Below are 24,135 nucleotides of genomic sequence, written 5' to 3' on the forward strand. Positions count from 1 at the left end.
GGCTTCAGGGCCGTATATGTGGAACTGTCCGGTATTACCTGACATGTTCCGGTTTGACATTTAATTGTTTTATCTCTTGTTAGTTTTTAGGTCAAACTGACTGGCACGCTTCCGGATCACGAAACACCCGGGAACCCGATTGAAGCTACGCTTTTCGGCTTGCTGTGTGTGAGACACAGTGCGTCACATTTTGTGTCAACAGAGCTGGTTGATCGAATTCTGAAAATGGATTCCATCGAATGACAAGTACAGACAAAGCAACTAGTTACTGTGCCTCGCGAGAAGGGCGCGAAAATACAAGCCTTTTCAGCCGAGGCTTAGGGACCCATGCAAATGGTAAACAGCAGGCAGGATGAACAAAAAAAAAAATGAAGATACATAAGGGGCTGGGCTGGGAATGAAAAATGCTACCACTAGCTAGGTCCCTTCTTGTCCCAAAGCAAGCTGATGGAGATGCAGTAGTTGCAACAAGAAGTCCTCTGCCGGTGCAGGCGTAGGTAGCCGAGTTGAGTTAGCTTGATGCAGGGTTGGTCATGGTGGGAAAGGATTCAAATCACACACAGAAGACAGAATCAGCTGGTGCTGGCGTTGACGACGACGAGCTTGCGCAGGAACTCCTTGACCTCGGCGGGGTCCCGAAGCGTGAAGGACGCGCTGGTCTCCTTGGGGAACCTGGACACGAGGATCCCGGCGCCCTGCCCGCGCGCACGCAGCACCCGGAAGGCGTCCTCGTCGGTGCGGTCGTCGCCGACGTAGATGGGGAAGACGTCGTCTTGGCGGCGTCGGCGAAGCCGAGGGCGCATGAGCAGGAACTCGAGCGCCTTGCCCTTGTCCCAGCGGATCATGGGGCGGACCTCCAGCACCTTGCGGCCCTGCGTGAGTCGCAGGCCCGGGTAGTCCTTGAGCACGGCGCGGACCTGCTCGAAGAGGGCCGCCCAGGCGTGCTCCTCCACGCACCGGAAGTGGCACCGACAGGCAGAACTTGTTGTTCTCCACCTTGACGCCCGGGATGGACGGCTCCACCTGCGACACCAGCGCCGCGTACACCTCCTCCATCACCGGCAGGAACTCGCTCGCCGGCTGGCACAGCACCGACGACTCCGACTCCGCCTGATGGTTGACATGGCACGCGGGGACAGTCAGTTGGAAGGCACGGGAAAGGAAAGAAAACCCTCGTTGCTTGCGAGAATGAAAAAAGAAGAAGAAGATGATGACATGGACACATGGTGGTGTAAATTCGGAAAGGTCGTCGTACCTTGCCGCGGTGGTTGGGGTCGGCGGTGGGCCCTCGGATGTCCATCCCGTGGCTCCCGGCGTAGTAGAGCTCCGCCAGCCGCACGAAGCTGAACACCTGCGCGAGCGCGAGAGAGCACGTCAGCGTGGCAGTCGTCGCCGTCACTTTCACACCACCGAGTAGTAGGAGAGTACCAAAAGAGAAAGAGAAGGGATAGGGAGAAAAGGAGGGGCCAGGGCCCAGAGCTCCCGCCACGCCAAGTGGAGGAGGAGCTTCTAGCTGGGTCGCCGGGATCCAGAGCGAGCTACCGGTGGGCGGTGGCCGCTGGATTTTACTAGGCCTCTTGTGTGGCGCTGAGAGGGCGAGGGGGAGGAGGGAGAGAGGTTCTGGAAGGTGAGCGAGTGCATGTACCTTGTCCCGGCACCGCCCGCTGACGATCGCTGTCGGGAAGCGCGCCGCCACGCCGCGCACCGCGTCCCTCATCTGCGTGTTCACAAACATCGTCGGCGTCAGAGCCAGAGGGATCCTCATCTCTTTGTTTTGTTTGTTTCTTTTCTTGTTGTTGGAACTCGGAAGCAGAGCATGCTCTGCTTTCTTGTCCATCTTAGTAGATTAGAGGTGGAAGAAACAGAGAGAAGCAAGAGCACGCACCTCGTCCGTCATGACGGCGCGGTCGGGGTCCTCCACGATCGGGGACAGCGTGCCGTCGTAGTCCAGGAACACCGCCACCTGCTTCCCCTGGGCCGCCGCCGCCAGCGCGTCGAACCGGTCCAATGCCGACGGGTGTCGCTCCTGCATCATCAAAACGGGATCAATTTCTTAGCTTTGTTCCGCGTGCGTTTATTTCGCCGCCCAGCGGCCGGTGGTGTGCGTACATACCATCCAGTCGTCGTGCTCCGCGTCGGCGGCGCCAGGCACGGGCGCCATGAGCCTGTGCCTCGGCGACGAGGCCTTCATGGAGTCGAGCCAGGATCCCACGACGGCGGCGCCGAGGTCCACCTGCGCGGCCAGCTTCCTGCACGAGTCGCCGCCGCCCACTGCCGCCGTCGTCCTCGGCGGCGGGAACGAGAAATGCCGCGCCGCCGCGCCGTCCTCCGGGGCGATCACCACGCCGTGCTTCGTCATGCTCGCTAGTCACTAGTGGCCGCGACCGGCAACCGACAATCACCGACAATCTGTGTGAAGAACTGAACGGTGGTGGTCGCCGCTGGCTGGACAGACAGATGTGAAGAAGATGCAGAGAGGGAGAGATGGGTGCTGAATGGGTCGAGCTGCTCGGAGCTTTGGCTGTGTGGGGAGTCTGGGTGCCTGGATGAGGGTATTTATAGGTAGGGGAAGACCGGAAGAGGGCAGGGGTGACCAACTTTTTTTTTTTTTTGGTGCCTGCTACTTTTGCCCCTCTCTGTTTTTTTTTATAAACTGAAAAAACTGTGAGAATTTTCTTGCACCTTGGGTTGTTGAGAAACATGCACCTCCTCAGGGAAGCACAAGTGGTATTTGTGTGGGGGCCTTGCCTTTCCTTCTTTTTTCTGTTGGAGTACATGGGTTGCTTCATTGTCTCTCTATCAAGATATGTGTGTGCATATTTTATTTGCACAAACTAGAGGGGGGCTACGTTTGGAGTGCAAGGAAATTTTCTAAATATTATGATTTTATATAAAATTAAACTGATTCGTATAAATTTTCTACACAGTTTTATTTTGAAAATCCTATGTTTCAGAGAAGCTTGAAATTAGTCTGGAATATATGTTCATAGTACATTTATTTAGTGTTTAGTATTTAATATTGTAGATGTTGATATATCCTTTCCTTATAAACTTAACCCAAAGTAGATAATTTTATAAAATTTTGATACATTTGATTCCATACAAAATCTTCACCCTGTTGTGCAGCAGTATTTTTCGTGCGGACAAATAGTGTTTTTCTCTGACTTATCAGCAATGTCGTTGAAACTATATCTAATAATGTAAATGCTGCGTGCGGAAATGCAGAAGTGAGAAATCTCTTCTATTTTCTAAAAAAGGCAAAAGTAAAATAACTTGTAATCTGAAACCTGAAGGGTATATATTAGGACCATCCATGTCTTTTTGGTTTTTGATGCACCTAATTAACTTTATGACGAGGCAGCTTCCTCAAGAGAAAAACACGAATGGTCATCGTTTGCAACTGAGGTAGGCTGGCAGGCAAGCAGACTGGCAGAGGGTGGATCCAAAGTCTAGGCAGCTATACTAAACTAATACAAAAACCTTGCGTTAACCTACGCAACAACTACTTTGGGTGTTTTCGGCTCGACTTAATTGGCTGCTGGGCTGGTTTTGACGGGCTGAACAGCCCAGTCGTTCGGCGGCCCAGCACCAGCTGAACGGTTGATCTACAAGCCGACCCTCAGCTCCGCTTCGCATTCCCTCCTATCGTCACGTTCCCCCGATAGCCGCTAGGGTTCCGCTCGTGCGCCGCTCAGCCTCTCACCTTCGCGCCAGCCACGGCGGCTGTGACCTCCGCTTCGCCGTGCCTGCCCGGCCACCATAAGTGGATCCGTCCCTGCCCGCCTCGCAACGCCATGAGGGCGCACAGTCGTCGTCGATAGCCTCCCGCGTCGACCGTCTGCTCCGCATCCCTCCCCGAACCCGCCGCCATCGACGCCTATCCGCCGGCGATAGGTAAACCCGGTTACGCGTTCGGCGTCGTCCCTCCCCCTTCGGATCTGGCCCCCACGTTCTCATTTTGCAGGTGAGTCTGGACCGCTGCCCACGGATCTCCATCTCAGCAGCCCCGAATCGCCTTTCGCCCGCAAGTGCTGCATCTTAGCTCGCCGGAATCGCCTGCCGCCTCGCCAGATCTGGTTACCCTAGGTTCGTTCTCGTTAACCTGCATCCCAACTCTCCCTACTCGTTGCCTCCGTACCATGCCCCGCGCGCCACTTTGCCAACGCCCCTTCTGTCCTTTCTGAAAGGTCCTAATATGGCTAGAGGGGGGTGAATAGCCTATTTAAAAATCTACAAACCAACTAGAGCAATTTGATTAGTATGACAAATAGCGAAATGCAAACTTGCTCTAGCTCTACAAGGGTTGCAAGCCACTTATCCAATAATTCTAGTTACTATGATCACTAGACACACAATTTACTAAGTCACTACTCACTAAGAGCTCTCACACTTGCTACACTAAAGAGCTCCACTAGATGAACTTGAACTACAAAGCAAGCTCTCAATTCTAGCTACACCAAAGAGCTTGTCACAACTAGTTTACAGGAATGTAAATGAGTAAGTAAGGTGATTATATCGCCGCGTAGAGGAGTGAACCAATCACAAGATGAATAATAATTCAATCACTGGGAGAATACCAAAGGGCAAGAGACAACCAATTTTCTCCTGAGGTTCACGTGCTTGCCAACACGCTACGTCCCCGTTGTGTCGACCAACACTTGGTGATTCGGTGGCTAAGAGGTGTTGCACGAACCTCGTCCACACAATTGGACACCGCAAGAACCTACCCACAAGTGAGGTAACTCAATGACACGAGCAATCCACTAGGGTTTCCTTTCGACGCTCCGCCGGGGAAGGTACAAGTCCCCTCACAATCACCAGAGATGGCCACGAACAATCACCAACTCGTGCCAATCCTCCTCCGCTGCACCAAGCCGTCTAGGTGGTGGCAACCACCAAGAGCAACAAGTGAATCCCGCAATGAAACACGAATATCAAGTGCCTCTAGATGCAATCACTCAAGCAATGCACTTGGATTCTCTCCCAATCTCGCAAAGATGATGAATCAATGATGGAGATGAGTGAGAGGGCTTTGGCTAAGGTCACAAGGTTGCTATGTCAATGCAAATGGCCAAGAGAGTGAGCTTGAGCCGGCCATGGGGCTTAAATGGAAGCCCCTATGAAATAGAGTCGTTGGCTCCTTAGTCCACTAAAAAAATGGGGTGATCGGACACACAGGCCAGATCGACCGGACGTAGGACCCCAGCGTCTAGTCACGCGATGCACGCCATGTGGCCCCTGCTTCAAATGTTGATCGCCCGATCTCAATGGTCATTAGTGCACTTAAGTTGTGACTAGACACGCTGCTCAAAGTGATCGGACGCACCAACACCAGCGTCCGGTCGTTTCCAGTAAGGTTCCACTCACGACCGGACACATCTGGTCACCACCATCCGGACTCACCCAGTGTCCGGTCAATCACTGTCTCCTCTATGCGTCACCACATCAGTAGGACTAGACGCTAAATAGTGTTTAGCCTACATTCGGTCACCTATGTCTGGTTAGGAGACTATGGGCAGTCTTCACTGGGCGCCACTGATCGAACGCAGCACTCTGTGAAACCCTGTCTTTTCTGTATAGGGCACTGGTGGCACCGTCGGACTGTCCGCACTCTACACGCGAACACTCCATCTGTGGAGTTTCAAATCCTTGCTCCCAAGTGCTAAACACAATGTGAATAACCTTTGTGCATGTGTGTTAGCATATTTTCATAAATATTTTCAAGGGTGTTAGCACTCCACTCAATGTTTTCGTAAACAGTCTTTACACGGTCGCCCTTCGTTTAGCGTTTAGGCTGTTTACATGGTGTTTAAACGAAGTTAAACGGTTTTGTACTTTTAAAAAAATACATATAATTATATATGTGCATGTAAAAAATCAAGTATTCTAGCATTTATACATGTTTACTCGAGTAAAAATCAATTATTTTGGTATGTATATATATTTATGCATGTGAAAAGAACCAAATATAGATATTTATGCATGTAACATATCAAGTGTACACATTTATAAATATAATAAACTTAAGTATATAAATTTATCCATACAAAACTGAACTAGATTTACCTCGTGTTCACCTAAACAGCCGTTTAAACAGTTGTTTAGCCCGTTTAATACTATTTATCTCCGTTCTATTTAGGCCATTTGGACCATTTTTGACCGTTTAAACGGTCAACCGTTTAATTTCTGTTTACCCCCTAAACAAAATAGTTTACCACCGTTTATCATTTAGTGGCCGTTTAATCGGCCGTTTAGGCGAACACTGACTCCACTAGATCCTAAATGAATATGCAATGAGTTAGAACATCTAGTGACACTTTGATAACCGCATTTCAATATGAGTTTCACCCCTCTTAATAGTATGGCTATCAATCCTAAATGTGATCACACTCTGTAAGTGTCTCGATCACTAAACCAAAAAGTTCCTATCAATTTCACCTTTGCCTTGAGCTTTTTGTTTTTCTTTCCTCTTTTCCAAGTCCAAGCATTTGATCATCACCATGGCATTACCATTGTCATGTCATGATCTTCATTTGCTCCACCACTTGGAATGTGCCACCTATCTCATAATCACTTTGATAAACTAGGTTAGCACTTAGGGTTTCATCAATTCACCAAAACCAAACCAGAGCTTTCACTTCACCTCCATCGCCTCCTCCCAGGATTCGAACCCCTAGCCGTCCATCAGTTCATAGGTTTTGTGGACCTATGTTCTCTCGCGCCCCTTTTGTTCTTATTCATTGTTTGTTTTGTATGGTGGTCTACTTTTGGTTTGATCTGAATGTGGTTTTACCATCTCAAATTTGTAAAGGCTCCACTAATCCCCAAGTACTAGTGTTATGGACGAAACAACTACAATTTGAGATGCCTTGTAAGCATGAGGTGGTTGTAATGCACTGTTGTAATGGGTTCTTAGGAGTTGGAATGACTTATTAGTAATGTAAGGGACCATGGCGCCTAAGAGGGGGGGGGGGTGAATTAGGCAACTTGAAAGTCTAACTCTATACTATGGCCTCTTTGTCTATTCTTAGCAAAACCTATGCCAAAGATATACTATCTAAATGTGCAACTATAGTTTTGCTAATGTGTTGCTATCTCTACCGCAAAAGGAGTTATGCAAACATTGTAAATGCGGAAGCTAAACAATAATGCAGAGATATGTAAACTCCCATTGACGACTCTAGTATTTTTACCAAGGTATTGAGAAGCGCGCAAGCTTCTCCCTAGTCCTCGTTGGAGCCCCTCGCCAGGAATCCCTCGCAAGGGCCAAGCTCTCGATCGGGTAACTCTATGGATAGCCCCGGGCCTTCCCCACAAGCAAGTGGGTCTTCGACGTGCCTTTCGGCAAGCCTCTCCTGGATACTCTCCGCCATCTTCACTATCAAGCTTCCGGTCGAACCGCCGCAGGCCTTGTCCCTTTGTTACATGATGGCGGCCTATGGGGGGTATGACCCCGGATACCCACGGCTGACTACATGGGCTATGCCGCTAGGGGTGGTTCAACCCACAAGACGAAGCCTTGCAGAGCATGGCGCTACTCGGCGTGCCCCGCAAGACATTGGGAAGATATCCTAAAGATACAGTGTAATCTATTAGGATATGTTACGATCCTGTGATCCCTGTAATCTGTTATTACTTACCGGTTATCTCCTAGACCTAATCAACTTGTAACCTTACCCTCAGCTATATAAGGCAGGTAGGGGACCCCCTCAAAACATACGTAATATCATATGATAGCCAATACAAACCAACAAACCATAGGAGTAGGGTATTACGTCGTGCTGACAACCCAAACTTGTCTAACTTTTGTGTCTTTGTTGCCTTCTTATTCTTGATTACATGCACCTCTACCGATCAGTCTATCTTCATAGGATACCCCTCAGAGGACTGCCGAGCATCTTTTGTCGATAGTTGGCGTGCCAGGTAGGGGTGTGTGTGCTATTTCCATGACAAACAAGATGGTACATTTTGCAGCCGCTTCGTCCTCTCTGAAGCCCGGCTAGATCTTTACGGTCGGATCGATCTCCTAGGTCATCAATGCTGATGGAGACGGAGAGATCATCGAGCCGATGCAGATCGATTCTGCATCGACCACACTAGCACCTACAACAGCAGATCCGATCTCAGAACCGCCTCTGAGGTCATCTTCACCAACAACTCGCCGCCTGCTCCCTCGCTATCCGGGGAAGCAGATCGAAAATGATGATCTGATCGCATCCATCGATTAGGTTGGCCAAAAGCTCGCTGGCTACCTCTCCCTTGTGGAATTGGCTTTGACCACTCTGGTTTAGCGCTGACCACCCTCTAATTTTGATCTATCGGAGGCTGATCAGGAAACTCTAGGGGTTACGGCCGCCATCCATCAAGATGACCTAAGGGGCAAATTCGTAGACCAGGTGGGAGACATCTATCCTCTCGCCGACCCGATCACCGACTAGCTCTAGTTGACTTTCAATATGCTGCAAATCGGCCAACGTCCTGAAGCATCCCTCCACACCATCCTAGAGGAAAATCTAGACTCTGAGTCCCAGGGCTCTACGGAGACTATCGCTGAAACCACCGCCGTCCGACCTCCTTTCCCACCCTTCTGTGGAGGTGGGATTTTTAATGTCAGCATCGATAGTCCTCTGTGGGATGGGGAAACCAATGAGGACCACGTAGCTCGTGTCAACAGAAATGCCAACCGTGTGTAGCACCGAGCGAATGAGGCCACCATTGTGCTAGCCGAGGCTGCTCGCAATGGAGAATAGCTCGACTCACAAGGGAGGCCACGCCCACTCTGCCACAACCTCGATGATGAATTTGTCCGTGTTGACAGCCACGACATCTACAAGACTCCAAGCACCAACTTGGCAGTGGCTGCCAATGAACTCACTTGGCTCGAACAAATGCTAGATGTCACCAAGGTCACCGCAATGCTTAAAGCTATGCACTACCAGGTCAACGAGATCTGCCAGGATCTAGGACCTTCCTACTCGATAAGCTCGAATCACCGATCCACCATGCCAAGATCCAATCGCCGCCCCGACAGAAGTTGTTTTGCCAACCGACATCATGATGATGGACAACCCCTCTAGGGGGAGCTAGGGGGAACCGTGACAACTACCCTAGCCAACTCAACCAAGAAGTCAATCAAGATATTCGAGCACACATCAACAATCTTTGAGATGCATGATGTCATATTGATAGGTGCCATTTCTCTCACCATGAAGAGGAAGTACGCCGGCATCAAGAATAAGAGGAAGAGTTCGGTAATCCGGATGCAGCCCTCTAGCCACTTAACACCGGCAATGCTGTAGATCCCGACAGTGATGATCCCCAAGGGCCCCAAGCATTCACGAGAGCATTCCGAACACTCCAGTGGCCTCGTGGTTTCAAAATCACCAAGGTCGAGTCCTACAAGGGGTGGATGAACCCCACATAGTGGCTATAGGCTTATGCCACCGCTATGCATGCTGTCGGGGGAGATACCAGTGTCATGGCAAACTATCTTCCTGTCATGCTCATGCCAACCGCAATGAACTGACTCACGAGGCTCCCCTCAGATTCCATCAAATCTTAGGAACAGTTGAAGAAGGTCTTCACCGATAATTACATGGCTACGTGTACTCGGCCGGGCACCAAGCACGATTTGCATCGTATTTATCAGAAACCGTCCGAGCTTCTCCCCGTTTCTCCATACTAAAATATCTTTAAGATATTCCGCCAACCATCGAGCAGCACACGTTCCGCTCTATGTTTTTGGAGAAAACCCTATCTCCGATCTCTCCCTACACGTGCTATAGGCTCCAGCGCTCTACGTTATGGGTGGTCGGTTGTGGTTCCTTGGTCATGTCTATTCCTCCTACATGTGCATGGGCTCTAGCACTCGATGTTATAGAATATGGGCTAGCCAAGGCCAAGAGCCTAGTAACAAACTAACTGCTCGAATGCTACTTATACCATATATAAACGTGTTAGGGTTAACAACATGTCTCTTTTTCACCGCAAGCGCTAGCAAGCTGCCTGAACATGCACATGTTGTCTACTTACAACATTTAGACAAATACACAAAGGTTTGCTTAGGCCCTCATGCATTTAACTCCCCTTTCTAGTTGTCCCATACAAGTTCCTCTCCACTTAGGTTATTGAGCTTGGCACTCATCGTCTACCTCGTCGAACAGATCGACATCACCAGCCAGCCTCTTCGCTGCATCCTCCACCTCATCTTTTAGCTGCTCCTCCTTCATCGCACCCGTCCCTCTGGTGAATGTGGCCCCTATCGCTCAAAGATTGATTGCAGGGTACTGAGACCGAACCACCACCAGGGCATGTGTCACGATAAAGACAATGGCGTCTCGGTTGAAGCTTTTGAAGTTCTCCCATGCCACCTTGCACTTGTCAATGATGGCGTTTGGACAGGGCGTCCTGTCATCGGGCTAAGGAGCTACCTCCATGTCGATACAGTTGAGTACCGACCTGACTCTGACCACCATGGTGTCAAGTTTTCCCCTCTAGATTTTTGCCTCTAGCTCCAGCACGTCAAATGGTATTCTGCAGACACCAAAGGGACTCGTCAAATGGAGAAATCATATCAGCAACATCTCCGACCATGAACTACTCACCTTCCAGATCCTTAGTCAGTTTCTCCGCTTGCCCAGATGTTTTCTCCTTCTCCTCTTGGAGTTGATCGATGACTTAACACAACCGGTCGAGCTCCACATCTTGCTCTACAAACGTAACGGTCGACAACAACATCAAAACTATTCGGTAATGCAGAACAAATTCACCGATCCACAGTACCTTTCTTTTGTTCGAAGACAATTTTTAGCTGCTCGGAGCTACGCCCCAGCAGCTCAGAGATGCTATTCAGCTGTTTGGAGGTGCGCTCCAGTTGCTCGAAGATGGTCTTCAACTGCTCGGATAAGATGCCCTTTTGGTACTCTAGGTCCTTGGTGTTTGACTCAGCAAGATCCCTTTCGTGCTGGGCCCTCTAGACGTTCTTCTCCATTAGTTTCATTGCCTCCTTCAGCTTCTGGTTCTCCTCAGTGAGGGGCTCCATCCTTTTGATCAACTGCTACCATTGTATGGCAGTTTGCGCTATGCCCTGCAAAGCACCATGATTATAAAAGACCATAGTCTTCAACGCCAAAGACAGACACCGTTGATGCAACACTAACCTCAATTTGCTTCATAGCTGTGGAAAGGGTGGACCATAGCCTCTTCACCTCCCTGGTGGTGTCCTTCTCTTCTATGACCACGATTTCCTCCCCTCGCTTGCGGAAGATGCGGAAAGTTTGAGTTCGTGACCCCTCACACTCAATCTCATCAACCTCGTCCTCTTCTTCCACAGCTGGTGGCGCTCCCTGGGGGATCGGTGGCCGCACAAAGCGACCGACCACGTCCTGCGGCATCTCAGGGCTGCACCGCTTGGCTCCTCTGACACTACCGGCCTCTACGCCCCAGATTCCCACATGACATCGGCAGCTCCTACTCCCACCTCCGAAGACCTGGCGGCTCTCGCCATTGCTCCTAGTATCTCCATCGAATTTCCCACTGTTGTCGCCAACCACTCTCCACCTCCAACTCCATCAGCAACGGTGGTCGAATCCTCTGTAAACTGATGAGCACCCGAGGACTCTGGGACGGAGTTTGTTCGCAATGTCTCCACGCTAGGACTAGCCCCTGGCTGCTCACCAATCTAGCCTGAAGGATTCAGATACTCCGCGCACCTCATTCTGCATTAGATTAGCTCATCGATCACCGCAACTATAAAAATCAGATAGCTACCGATCCCAAGGCAAAGATACTTACACATCGGCTTCCCAGTAAATGGTTTTGAGCCAGTGCTACCTCCCCGAGCACCCAGGCACTGCTCTAGGGTCAACCCGCATGTCCTGGGCTAGAGGTCTTACAACCCTCGCCATTAGCGTCTTCTTTGCCTGCTGCTCGTGGACTCCTTTCCCTCTCTTCGATTGCACCTCTGTGCGCGTGTTGTGTGATGACACTTTAGTGCTCGGAGGGGGAGCTATTGGAGCCCCGTCATTGTTCGACCACTCAGATATCGCCGCACTCTATGTCCGAGCGGTCTGATCGCCACCAAGTGAGATGCCGATCGGCTTGCGGGGAGCTACATCTGCCATTCTTCTTTTCTTTTTGGTCGGCTCATCTTTCGCCGCCCTTTTCCCCCAAACTTTCTCTGATACCAGGGGGACTCTCCTTTTAATTAGCACCTTTGCCTTTGGATTCGGATGAGGTTCTGATGGCACTTTCCTCTAGCTAAGTGGTCATCTTGGCGTCCACTACCTCTAGCCAATTGCTCCTCGACACGCCCAAGAAGTACGCTGCCCATTCCTACAAATGGATCTTTCCACAAGCAAATTAGTCCACTGCTCGGCGCCACCATGGGATAAAAAGCACGAGGAACAACAGTTGAGATTTTTACCTGAGGAGGTGAATTTGTGCAGTTGAAGGGTTTTGGCTGCCCTAGCACGATGTACGCCACGTTTGGAGCGAATAGCTCAGCAGCCTAGTGTAGCACAACCTCCTTTTCGTCAGTCTCTCCATCCTCTCCTGGGTGCCATGAGTATCTCCTTTGAAGTCAAAGCCTAGATGAGCCCTCTCCTTACTAAAAGGTCAAGATGGCGGACTAGAGGGGGGTGAATAGTTCTTTCTAAAATTAATTGCGTCGGCTAACCAAAACAAGTGTGGAATTAAGACTATCGGTCTAGCCAAGACAACACCCCTCTATCTATGTTCTCTAGCACCTTCCAAAGATACTAATTAAGCAACAAAGGTGCTGGGCTAGCTAGAGCTCACCTAACCAATTCTAGAAGCAAGGTCACACAAACCTATGCCACTAGTACTTTAAGCAATAGGGGAGCTCCTACCCATGCTAGTAAGCAAAGGCACAAGGCCACCTAATGCTTACTAACAATGCTCAATAACAAGGCAACCAATGCCAAATTATAGAGCGTAATTACTTAGATACACAAACTAAGCAATGTGACTAACAAGGTCACACAAACCAAATTAGCCACACAAGGGAGCTACTTCTATGCTACAAAAGCAAGAAGGTAACTAGTAAGCTACACAAGCTAACTAATTACAAAAGCAACTACACAAGCACAATGTATGCAAAAGTAATTACAAGCTTGTGTAACGGGGATGCAAACCAACGGGAAGAACAAGGTTGACACGGTGATTTTTCTCCTAAGGTTCACGTGTTTGCCAACGCGCTAGTCCCCGTTGTGTCGACCGCTCACTTGGTGGTTCGGCAGCTAATTGGCATCACCCGCCAAGCCCGCACATCAGGCACCGCAAGAACCTACCCCGAAAGTGAGGATAGCTCAATGACATGCTCAACTAGAGTTGCTCTTCATGGCTCCCGTGGGGCGAGCACAATGCCCCTCACAAAGCTCTTCTTTAGAGCACCGCACAAGCTTCTTGCGGGCTTCGACGGAGACCACTACCAAGCCATCTAGGAGGTGGCAACCTCCAAGAGTAACAAGCACCACTGGCTTGCAACTCAATCACGTAGTGCCACTCAATGCAACCTCATGATTCAATCGCACTAGAATCGCTCTCTTACACAATCGAATGATCACTATCAAGTATATGTGAGATGGAGGGCTCCCAAGCACTCACAAGCATGGACACAAAGTCCCTAAGGTGCTCAACCCTAGCCATGGCTGAGTCCACCTTCTATTTATAGCCCCATGGGCTAAACTAGCCGTTACCCCTTCACTGTGCAAAACTCGGGATGACCGAACGCTTCGGTCATATCGATCGGATGTAGGACCTCAGCGTCTGGTCAATGGATGCTCGCCATGTGTCGCCTCCATTCAACCTTAGTCACTTGATCTCAATGGTCAAGTGATGATCGAAAGCAGCTGCTCAAACTGACCGACGCAGCAACCCCAGCGTCCGGTCGTTTCCAGTAAGGTACCTGTAGCGACCGGACGCGTCCGGTCGGTCATGATCAGACGCAGCATCAGCGTTCGGTCCTTCTCCAACTTCTCTATGTTGCTTACATCACTGTACGTCAGCCTAACCAGATGCACCCTACCAGCATTTGGTCACTTTTAGCACCAGTGTCCGGTCAAAGACTGACGCCTATGCACTCACTACTACCACTGACCGGATGTAGGACCCTAGCATCCGGTCACCATGTGACCAGCGTCCGGTCCACTCTGTGAGACCCTGTCTTTTCTATATAGGGCGCCTGTGGCACCATCGGACTATCCGCACTCTATGGGTGGACACTCCACCGGTGGAGTTTCGAACCCTTCTCACCTCCGTTCCATCGTCGAGTTGACCACATCAACTCCAACTTCATCTCCTTTGTAAATGTGCCAACACCACCAAGTGTACACCACCACGTGTATGTGTGTTAGCATTTTCACAACCATTTTCCAAAGGATTAGCCACTCAACTTGCCACGCCACTCAATCCTAGCGACGATGCAAAGTTAGATCACTCGAGTGGCACTAGATGACCGATATGCAAACAAGTCTGCCCCTCTTGATAGTACGGTCATCTATCCTAAATCCGGTCATCAACTTCTCTACATACCTATGACCGGTGAAATGAAATGCCCTAGGTTATACCTTTGCCTTGCGCATTCCATTCTATCTCCTCCAATGTCGATGCAGCACATGCACCAACATGATCAACAATGATATGATCCACTTCATATCATCACGTGATCTTGTTGGTTCATCAATCTTGACCTCACTTGCTTTTCACCGTTGCCTTCGTCCATTGGCGCCAAGTCTTGCTCAAGCTTCACTGCCACGCGGTCCATCACTCCAAAGCCTCCAACTTGCCCTTCACATTTACAATCGGTCCATCAAGCCAAGTCATGTCTTGATCTTCTCCACCTTGATCACATGACTCAATGTCATGTCTCATGTGCAATGAGCTCCTTCATCATCACATGTGTGAGCTTTGCAACATCTCCAAGCCATTTTCACCTTCATGGCATATGTTGCTCACACATATGTACCTGTGGACTAATCACCTATGTATCTCACATAAACACAATTAGTCTACCTAGGTTGTCACTCAATTACCAAAACCACACAATGACCTTTCACTTACAGGGCTAGACACGACACAATATGAAGTCCACCGCCACCACCACTCCTCTCATCTTCATGCCCCTCATTAACTTGAGGAGCTCCTTCACCTATTCCATATCGGCACTAGTTGGTTTCTCCGACCAGCTCCTTTGATTCTCTGGAATTTGGTTGACATTGCATCGGACGGTAGGATCACTTTGCTTCATATAGAACCATCTAGTATTCCACCCCTTCAATGATGTATTCAGCGGCATATGAATGTATTCCCCCACCATCCTATCATGGAGCTGTAGATACACACCGCTGACAACTTTGGAACTGCCCACTCCTTTCTTCTTAAGCCAAAAAAGGTGTCGGAAGAGATTGAAATGGGGAAGAATGTCAAGATAAACCTCGCAGAAGTGGATAAACACAGAAATGTGCAAAATAGTGTTTGGATGAAGATTACATAAGGTCACTCCCCAATACTCCAACAGATCCCACAAAAAAGGATGTACCAGAAGCCCTAATCCATGCCAGAAGTAATCTTCGAATACGATAAGTTCGTCGGTGTGTGGCATTGGATAGGGCTCACCGTCGGTCGGACGCCATCCGACAGTGACATGGTCAGGAAGAACGCTCGCCTCCACCATCTCATTGAGCTCCATCTCCCCCATGAGTGATGGTACCCATTCCTTGACATGGCTCGCCCTGGCGGCCACCTTCATGTGTTACCACCACCACTCTTTGGTGCCATCCCTCAAATCTAGAGTGCGTGTGAATGAGAATGGTGGAGCGCGAGGGCAAGAAGGAAGGTGAAGTGGCAGAGCGGCAAAGGTAGGAGCATGGAGTGCGGTGACACAGTTATAAATACACCCTCTTGACTTTTTGCATTTAAGGGTTTTTGGGAAATTGCACCATGCTGATTTGCGCCTTTCCAAATCCCCCAAAGCGGTGTGTTGGGCCGTTAACTTGGTTTCCACGCAACTACGGCCCATATCGCCCATTTTTTAACCCAGCTCGGTACTACACACTGAATATTTGCCGACCTCTTCGCAATACCATCAAGGGTCAGTAATTTCTACTGTATAGTCATTACTCTGGTTTTTTCTCCATGATTTGAGTAATCTACACTTCTTGATTTATCCGAGATTTCCACTTATGGCTCGGGGACTACGTCATCATTATGATTTGGTTTTTCACCATACTGGGGACTTTTTTCTTGGTTACTACTATTTCTGACCCTGGCACCATGTGACCACGTCACCTACTGTCAGGCTCAGGGACTAAGTGGGCACACTTCACCTTGCAGTGAATGTACATTTTTCATTTCAGGGCTTAGCCCATGGATTGGTTGCCAGCTCGTCTAGTCTTCTATCTTTCTTCTACTTTCTAGACCCTAGCACCACGTGTCCATGTCACCTACTGTCAGGCTTGGGGACTAAGTGGGCACACTTGGTCCACTATGAGGAAATTTTCTATTTTGAACTTGAGCTCCTTACATCCTTCTGGCAAGCCTTACTTGGGTAAGCCCGTGCTTGGTCGGACAGTTAAGCTGGTCAATTACGGTCCACAACTGCTTGGTGACTCATTAAGGTGGTCGGACTATAAGTCTGACTGCTCGACTTTGTTTACACCTGCTCGGATAAGCTCAAGACGATATTGCACAGCAGATACAAGGTGCTCAGGACTAGCTGTGGGGGGTATGACCCCGAATACCCATGGTAGACTACATGGGCTATGCCGCCAGGGGTGGTCTAGCCCTCAAGATGAAGCCTTGCTGAGCATGATGCTATTCGGCGCGCCCTACAAGACACCAGAAAGATATCTTGAAGATATGACGTAATCTGTTAGGAGATGTTATGATCCCATGATCCCTATAATATGTTATCACTTACCGATTATCTCATAGATCTAACCAACTTGTAACCCTACCCGCTGGCTATATAAGGTAGGTAGGGGACCCCCTCAAAACACATGTAATATCATACGATAGCCAATACAAACCAACAAACCATAGGAGTAGGGTATTACATCGTGCTAACGGCCCGAACCTGTCTAACTCCTATGTCTCTATTGCCTTCTTGTTCATGATTACGCGCACCTCTGTCGATCAATCTACCTTCATGGGATACCCCTCGGAGGACTACTGATCATCTTTTGTCGACATGGCCACACCACAAACATAGTTTGTAGCACCCGGTTTTAAAGACAAAACTAGATACATACTATATGTGAGCCCAGGAAGTCAAATCTCACATATAGCCACAAATCAGGGTAATATCAAAAGACAATACTTATTACATAACGTATTAGTAAAAAGAAAATAACCTCAGAGTAAAGACAGCAGAAAGTTGACTCCGATCTTCTGGCGAAGACCCCAAATCCATAAGGACGACTGACTGGTTGACCACAAGCCTAACACCTCCTAACCAGTGATCTGGTACCCATTCGGGATTTTTATTCAAGTATAGAAAAATAAAGCAAGTGTAAGTACATGTCGTACTTAACAATTATATCATGGGGTTCATGAGGCTCAAAAGGGCTGACACTGGTTTACTACGATTAGCTTTAATAGATCATCTTTTTAAGCAATTGAGTAACAAAGGATTTATCATTCCCTTAAACACATGATCAGGTAAACATGAATAATGTATAGCATAAACAATCAATTATTAACATCATCATTATCCATTAGTGATCATCTCTATTCCATAAGGGTCCAAGGCCGCTCGTGTCCGTGAGCATGACTGTTATAACAGTTTTATACTCTACAGAGTTTGTACACGTTCACTATGAGTTGTGATTTACCCTTTCGCCCGAGGTAGCTATTCTCTTGACCCACTTCCAAGGAAGGTCGGCAGGGTTCACTTAGAAGCCTTTCAAAAGATTTCGTCTAACAAGTTACGTCCACCAGGCATATGTGGCCCATCTCTAGGAGTGGCATGCGTGGGCATCGCAGCACGGTACACACTTCCCAACAGCAAAGGAAACATACCCTACACCTAAAAGGTAACCACTAACAAGCTAGAAAAGATCCTCATACTGAGCTAAAGCCAGAGCCATATGGCCCTCACAGCTGTACTATAAGTCCTGGATGATCGCTTACAAATAAGTCCTTAGGGAGAGGAATCTGAAGCATATAAACACTCTAGCCCCCTGTGTCCATGTTACTAAAAAGTTATGTTTTAATGTTTATTGCATATACCATTAGTCAAGTTACAAGATCATGGTTTTGATTAAGCACTAGCAAAAACTATCCCAATGCATTATCCCAAAGGTTTTCAAGGAACAAGATATCAAATATCTAGGATATCCTTATTGGCAACCAAGGCAGACACATGCAATATGAATTAAGTGGTTAAATGTGAATAGGTAACAAGGATGGTCCCATGCTATACTTGCCTTACACACCAATCCTTCGGTAAGCTTTAATCTTTGATGTCCTTCTTCTTCTTCTTGGATCACCACGTGTATCTCATCGATTGGACAATCGTAGAACACCACACAAACATCCATACACACACATGCATAGCATACAATTGCATCTATATCAAAACAGTACACCAATCATAGAAAAATTAAGTAAAAGAGATTGATATATGATTCTACGTATCACTACGATCAGATAGTCATGAGAGACACGCTAATCGAAGCTATGGTTGGAAAGTTACAACTACCGAGAGATTTACCTAATACGTGGAAAAATAAACTATAGGCTTCATTTATGTTAACCATATGAATTCATATACAAAAGATATTTTATAAACAATATGGATTGAATTAAGTCAATCTTAGATTATAAAACAAAAGTAAAACAAAACATATTTTATGTATAAAACCTAGTTAGTAACATCATTACTAATACATAGATCTCGATGTTATGAAACAAATGCAACTAGAACGGACTATTTCGGAGTTAGAATGAATATGTTATGATTTAAACAAGTTTTACTTTAGTTAAATAATAGATTAAATCTACTCATGAATTTCAAGTGTTGAAAACATGTCTAACAGTTGTATAAACATGTAGATAACATAAATATGATCCTAACGCAATTTGAATGGGTCAAATCGGACTTAAAACGCAAAAGTTACGCATGAAATAAGATTCAGTGGCATTCCTGTAAATATTTGAACTCATTTTTGAATTAAAACAATTAAAATTCTGAATTTAAATGGATTTTGGACCGGGCATACTATTTCTAGAAAACACAGGGTCCTAAACGAATAAAACCAGGGCTGATTTGTATTTATTTTGAACTAAATCGGACTGCGGGTTGATTCTACAAAACTAGGAGGGCTTTTCTGCAAAACGTGGGGCTTTGACTGCGGGTTGACTCGTGGTTGCTGACTGGGCAGCCACGTGGCGCTGCGTGAGTGGTGCGGTTCACCACATGGCGTGGTGGACGCGGTGACAGGGCATCGTGGACCGAGTCCGTGGGTCTACGGTGGACCGGTTACACACCCCGAAGGGGTACGCAATCCTGACCTCTCATTCAAGATCCGACGACGCAGGTGGCATTAGATGAACTCTGGCAGCTACAGGGCATCTCCGACGAACTTGCCATTACCGGCGGCGAACCGATGCTTGCGGATACGACGATGCAATGCGCAAAGCTACGAACGGAGGGCACAGGAAGATGGAGAAACTCACTGCGAGGCCAACAGCGATGGCCGCGACGTCCGAGAAGGCTCCGACGGCTTGGGTCGATGGCGGCGGTGGTGTCTGTAGAGAGAGGGAGGTGCGGGTGAGTTGGAATCTGAGCGAATGATGGTCAAATCGAAGAATGCGGGGTACCTACGTGTGCGCCGGGTCGTGGCGGAGCTCTGAGAGGGGTCGACGATGGCGTTTGCGCTCGGGAGGGGTGGATTCACCAGCGGCGGTGAACGGAGAGGGGCAGAGGGGAGGGGAGAAGGAGGGGTGTGGCTGGAGCTTTATAGGTGGGTGGGCGTAGCGTGGAAGGAAGGGAGCGGGGCACTTGGGCGAGATCTTGGCGCTTTCCAAGTAGGCACGGGCGCGGCGGCTTGCCGAACATGGCAGCGCCGTTGTTGGGGCGTGAAAAGGAAGGAGGCGTGCGGGGAAGGAAAGGGAAGAAAAGAAGGGAGATGGTGTGGCAGAACCTCCTAAGTTATAGGGCCCACATACACCTGTCACTGTCCGACGACCTTTGACATTTATGCATATGTTTCCAATAACTTAAAAAGACTGTCGGGTGTCCTCGGGGAACCCCGAATCATCCACGATTTCCGAGCAGGATCATGTTACAGAGTCATTGCAGTATTACAACATTTATTCAAATATCAAAACCAGAGTAAAAACAGCAGAAGTCTTACAATAACATAGTTTACAAACAGTTGTTTCAAACCTTACAAACTAAGTTCCATAATTATTACAAACCATAGTAGTAGTAGAGTGGCATAACTAACATATACTTAACACACAAAATAAACATCCTGCCCAAGGATCACACATTTAATTCTCATCGTCAGAACGAACGATAGTCATGCAGCACGATCCAAAACAGATCTGCTCATGAGGCTCACCTGCAACAAGGGGTCAACGAACCCTGAGTACAAAGGTACTCAACAAGACTTATCCGAAATCTTAACTGATAGACTCAGTAATGCAGGCTCAAGGATTCAAGGTATAGCTTTAACAATGATCAAAGTTCTTTTGCGTAAAAGCTCTTTTAACAACATTCTTTATATAGAAAACTTCTCGAGAATTATATACAAAGCTGACACGATCCGCACTGAGATCATGAAACTTCATATCCAACATCTTCACAAGCCTTATTTAAGTTCTGGTTATTAATTCTACGATGATGAACAGTGAGTTGAGTCTCCATAACCGAGGAGCAACGACGATTCGAACCGATTAACACCCAGCTGGAATTCTAGACCACACGACATATGCAGGTCCCCGACCTACATATACCAACCTACCCTCGGATCCTCTAAAACAAGAACGGGTCCACGCCACCCGAGAACACAGTACTCCACCATTCCAGCCCATGGCCACGTGGGTACACGCTATTCCCGCCATCTCTCCACTCCCAGTGCACGAGTAGCCATTCTCGTAGTAGAATTGCCAAGTTCAGGCTTACCGGAGTATGTGGTTAGTACTACAAATTCTCACCTCATGCAATTCAACAACAGACGTGCCTTAATCGACACAGGCGGAAAGAACCCGCTCACAAGACCTCCATGTCTTGTGGCTCACACTCACCGAGTCCGCCCGGTCTAGATTTATTACTCCACATTCCCATATCACATGTTAACATAGTTAACCAGTGTTCCATTTGTAACTTGCGGGTGGCAGGTAGTCACCCGACTTTCATCGTTCTACGCATAGCTAAGCAAGACTAGGCATATACGAGTTTAAAACTGGTAATATGGTAAATATGGAATAACAAGGGTGGTAATGCAACAATTAGGCTTTTACTAAACTCCTAATCACTTAATGTAGTAACGGAAAGCAAAAGCGAAATTAATTTATAAAACACAAGGTAGGGTTGTATGCATCCGGGGCTTGCCTTCGTTGACGGAAAAGTCCGGTTCCTGCGACGTTACACAGGTATTCGACCCGGCCTCAACAGACGGATTAACCTCTTCAATAGCTTGATTAACTACCACGTTTTTACCTTCATTCACTACACGTAATAACAATGCCATGTTTAACATGATGCGGAATTCGAAACATGATGCTCGATGAGGGATGAAAAATTAATAATTTGAATACAACTTTCCTTCGCGGTACAGTTGCAAGTCAAACAAACTAATTCTTTTTCGTAAATACATACATCAACTGCCAAGGATCGTTAACAACAAATGACCCAAGGTCATCACTCAATCCAAAATTTCAAACAAAACCTAAATCACTAAAGGTTACTATTTGCTTTTATGAATTAATTATTTAATTCAAAATTATGAAATAAATCAACTTATTCTAATTGAGCCCAAAATTTTAGTACATGTTCATTACATGTTAACTAAGTGGCAAAACAAATTTCATAATTTTTGGATAAATAAATAAGCCTAGAAAAATCCTGGAAATCCATTTATGAATAAATTGAGCAATTTTTATCACATTTAAAACTTACTGAAAAACACTATTTCATATTTTTCTTAAATACTATACATCTCAGAGAAGTCACACAAAAATTTTTATAATTTTTGGAGCTCTAAATAAATCTACACAAAAATAACAAAAACAGACACTATTCATTCAAATCTGAAAATAGAAAAATCCATTTGAACGCTGAGTCACTGACATCGGACCCCACCTGTCATCATCTACCTCCCGCGTGTTGACTACGACGACGACGGCGCTGACCGGCGCAAACTCACCGACGGTGAGTCCAAAGGCGACGGTCAAGGTACCAAAATGACCACATCATCACGGCGCATCGACTGAAGGCACTAGCTAGACGAATTACTACGAGTTATGAGCTTGGCGTCGGCCATGGCGGATGCGGTGGCTCGGCGACGTTATGCCGGCGAAACGAAGCCGAAAATGGGGAAACAGAGGGCATGGGAAGATCCAGTAGCTCACCACGAACACGTTCAAGCAAGAATTAAGGCCGGAGAAGCAACGGTGAAGCGGGGCGGCGTTCACAGCGATCATGGCGGTGCGAGCAATAACGACGGCGGTGTTCCAGTGGCTGTGGTGGACAAAACGAGCAATCAACAAGATATTAAGCACCACGGCATCACGGAGAAGCTGAAACAATGCTTCCCGAGATCAGAAGCTCACCGTAGAGTACTGGCCACGACGGCGCTCGCTCGATGGGGACTCTGCTGGCCGCGAGGAAGAAGAGCGTGGTCAGCGAGTTCTCGGCAAAATCAGCCGACCACAGTTGGCTGGGTGGATGCGCAAGAGAAAGACGGAACTGGAACGGCCTTTACCAAGACGACCGCGGCGCTAGGGAGACGGTGCGGGCTCGCCGGAGATGGAGCAGCGGCGACGGGAAAAACAGAGAGCGAAGAGAGAAGAACGACGGCGGCTCCAGAGCTTTATAGGGCAGCCAAGGAAGCGAAAGGAAGCTACGACGCAGCCTTCAGTGCGCCAACGCGACGCCCAGACGGCCACGCGCGCGACTGGAAGCAAGCCGAAGATCGCCGCCGGTGTAGCCTGAGCGGTGAGTACTGTTCACAGAAATTACAAGTTTGCCATTCGCCAAATTTCACAAATTACTCTCAAATTTTCATAACAACTCAAAAATCTCCAAAAATAAAAGTTGTTCAAAATCAAAAGTTCTACAACTTTGCTTTTATAACCATCTCCTAATTCGGTCTAGATTTTGAAATGAACTTTTGAATTTGAATAGGGAAATTTACCGAATTACGCCTTTTTGATTTACTCAAAAATTTTCTAAACAACTTGAAAAACTCCAAAAACAAACTTTGTATAACTTGCCAAGCTCTACACTTTTGCTTTTGGGCCCAACCCCAAAATATGCTTAGATTTTGAAATGGATTTTCAGGGTAGGGTTTACATGTTGAAACGCGGGGTTTTCTCGAAAAATTCAAAACCCAGTCAAACTTTGAACTTGAGTCAAACAATACAATTCAACACTCATTACACAAATGTAAACTTGTTTTAGTAAATGCACATCAAAGTTTTCACCAAATGCCAAATGCTTTGCAATGCATATGATGACATGTCAGATTTTAACATTTAAACACCCGAGGTGTTACAATCCTTCCCCCTAAAAGAAATCTCGCCCCGAGATTCAAAGCCATAGGGTAAGTAATGGAAAAGAAAATGTGTCGCAAGAACACATACAAACTCTGTCCATAAAATAGCTAAGGTTACTTTTACAAAACACAATATGTACCACCGAGCTCAACTAACATTACTCGATTCTATATTGACGCTAAAAATTTGGGAAACTTTTCTAACAAGTAATCTTCTGATTCCCAAGTAGCTTCCTCTTTTGAATGTTGATTCCATTGTATTTTATAGAACTTGATTGTCCGTCTTCGAGTAACACGATCTTTCTGATCTAACACTCGGATAGGATATTCGGAATAAGTTAAATCCGGTTCTAGTTCCACTCCTTCAACTTCAACATTTTGTTCAGGCACT

The 24,135-nt window shown here is 47.5% G+C and overlaps 1 pseudogene; it reads right to left on the reverse strand.

The window, feature by feature from the left end:
• Positions 1-215: 215 nt before the first annotated feature.
• LOC136498127 (probable trehalose-phosphate phosphatase 9) lies at positions 216-2,498 on the reverse strand (annotated as a pseudogene).
• Positions 2,499-24,135: the final 21,637 nt, after the last annotated feature.

This window comes from Miscanthus floridulus, chromosome 1 (genome assembly GCF_019320115.1).
Source record: "Miscanthus floridulus cultivar M001 chromosome 1, ASM1932011v1, whole genome shotgun sequence".
In the NCBI taxonomy this organism is placed as follows: domain Eukaryota; kingdom Viridiplantae; phylum Streptophyta; class Magnoliopsida; order Poales; family Poaceae; genus Miscanthus; species Miscanthus floridulus.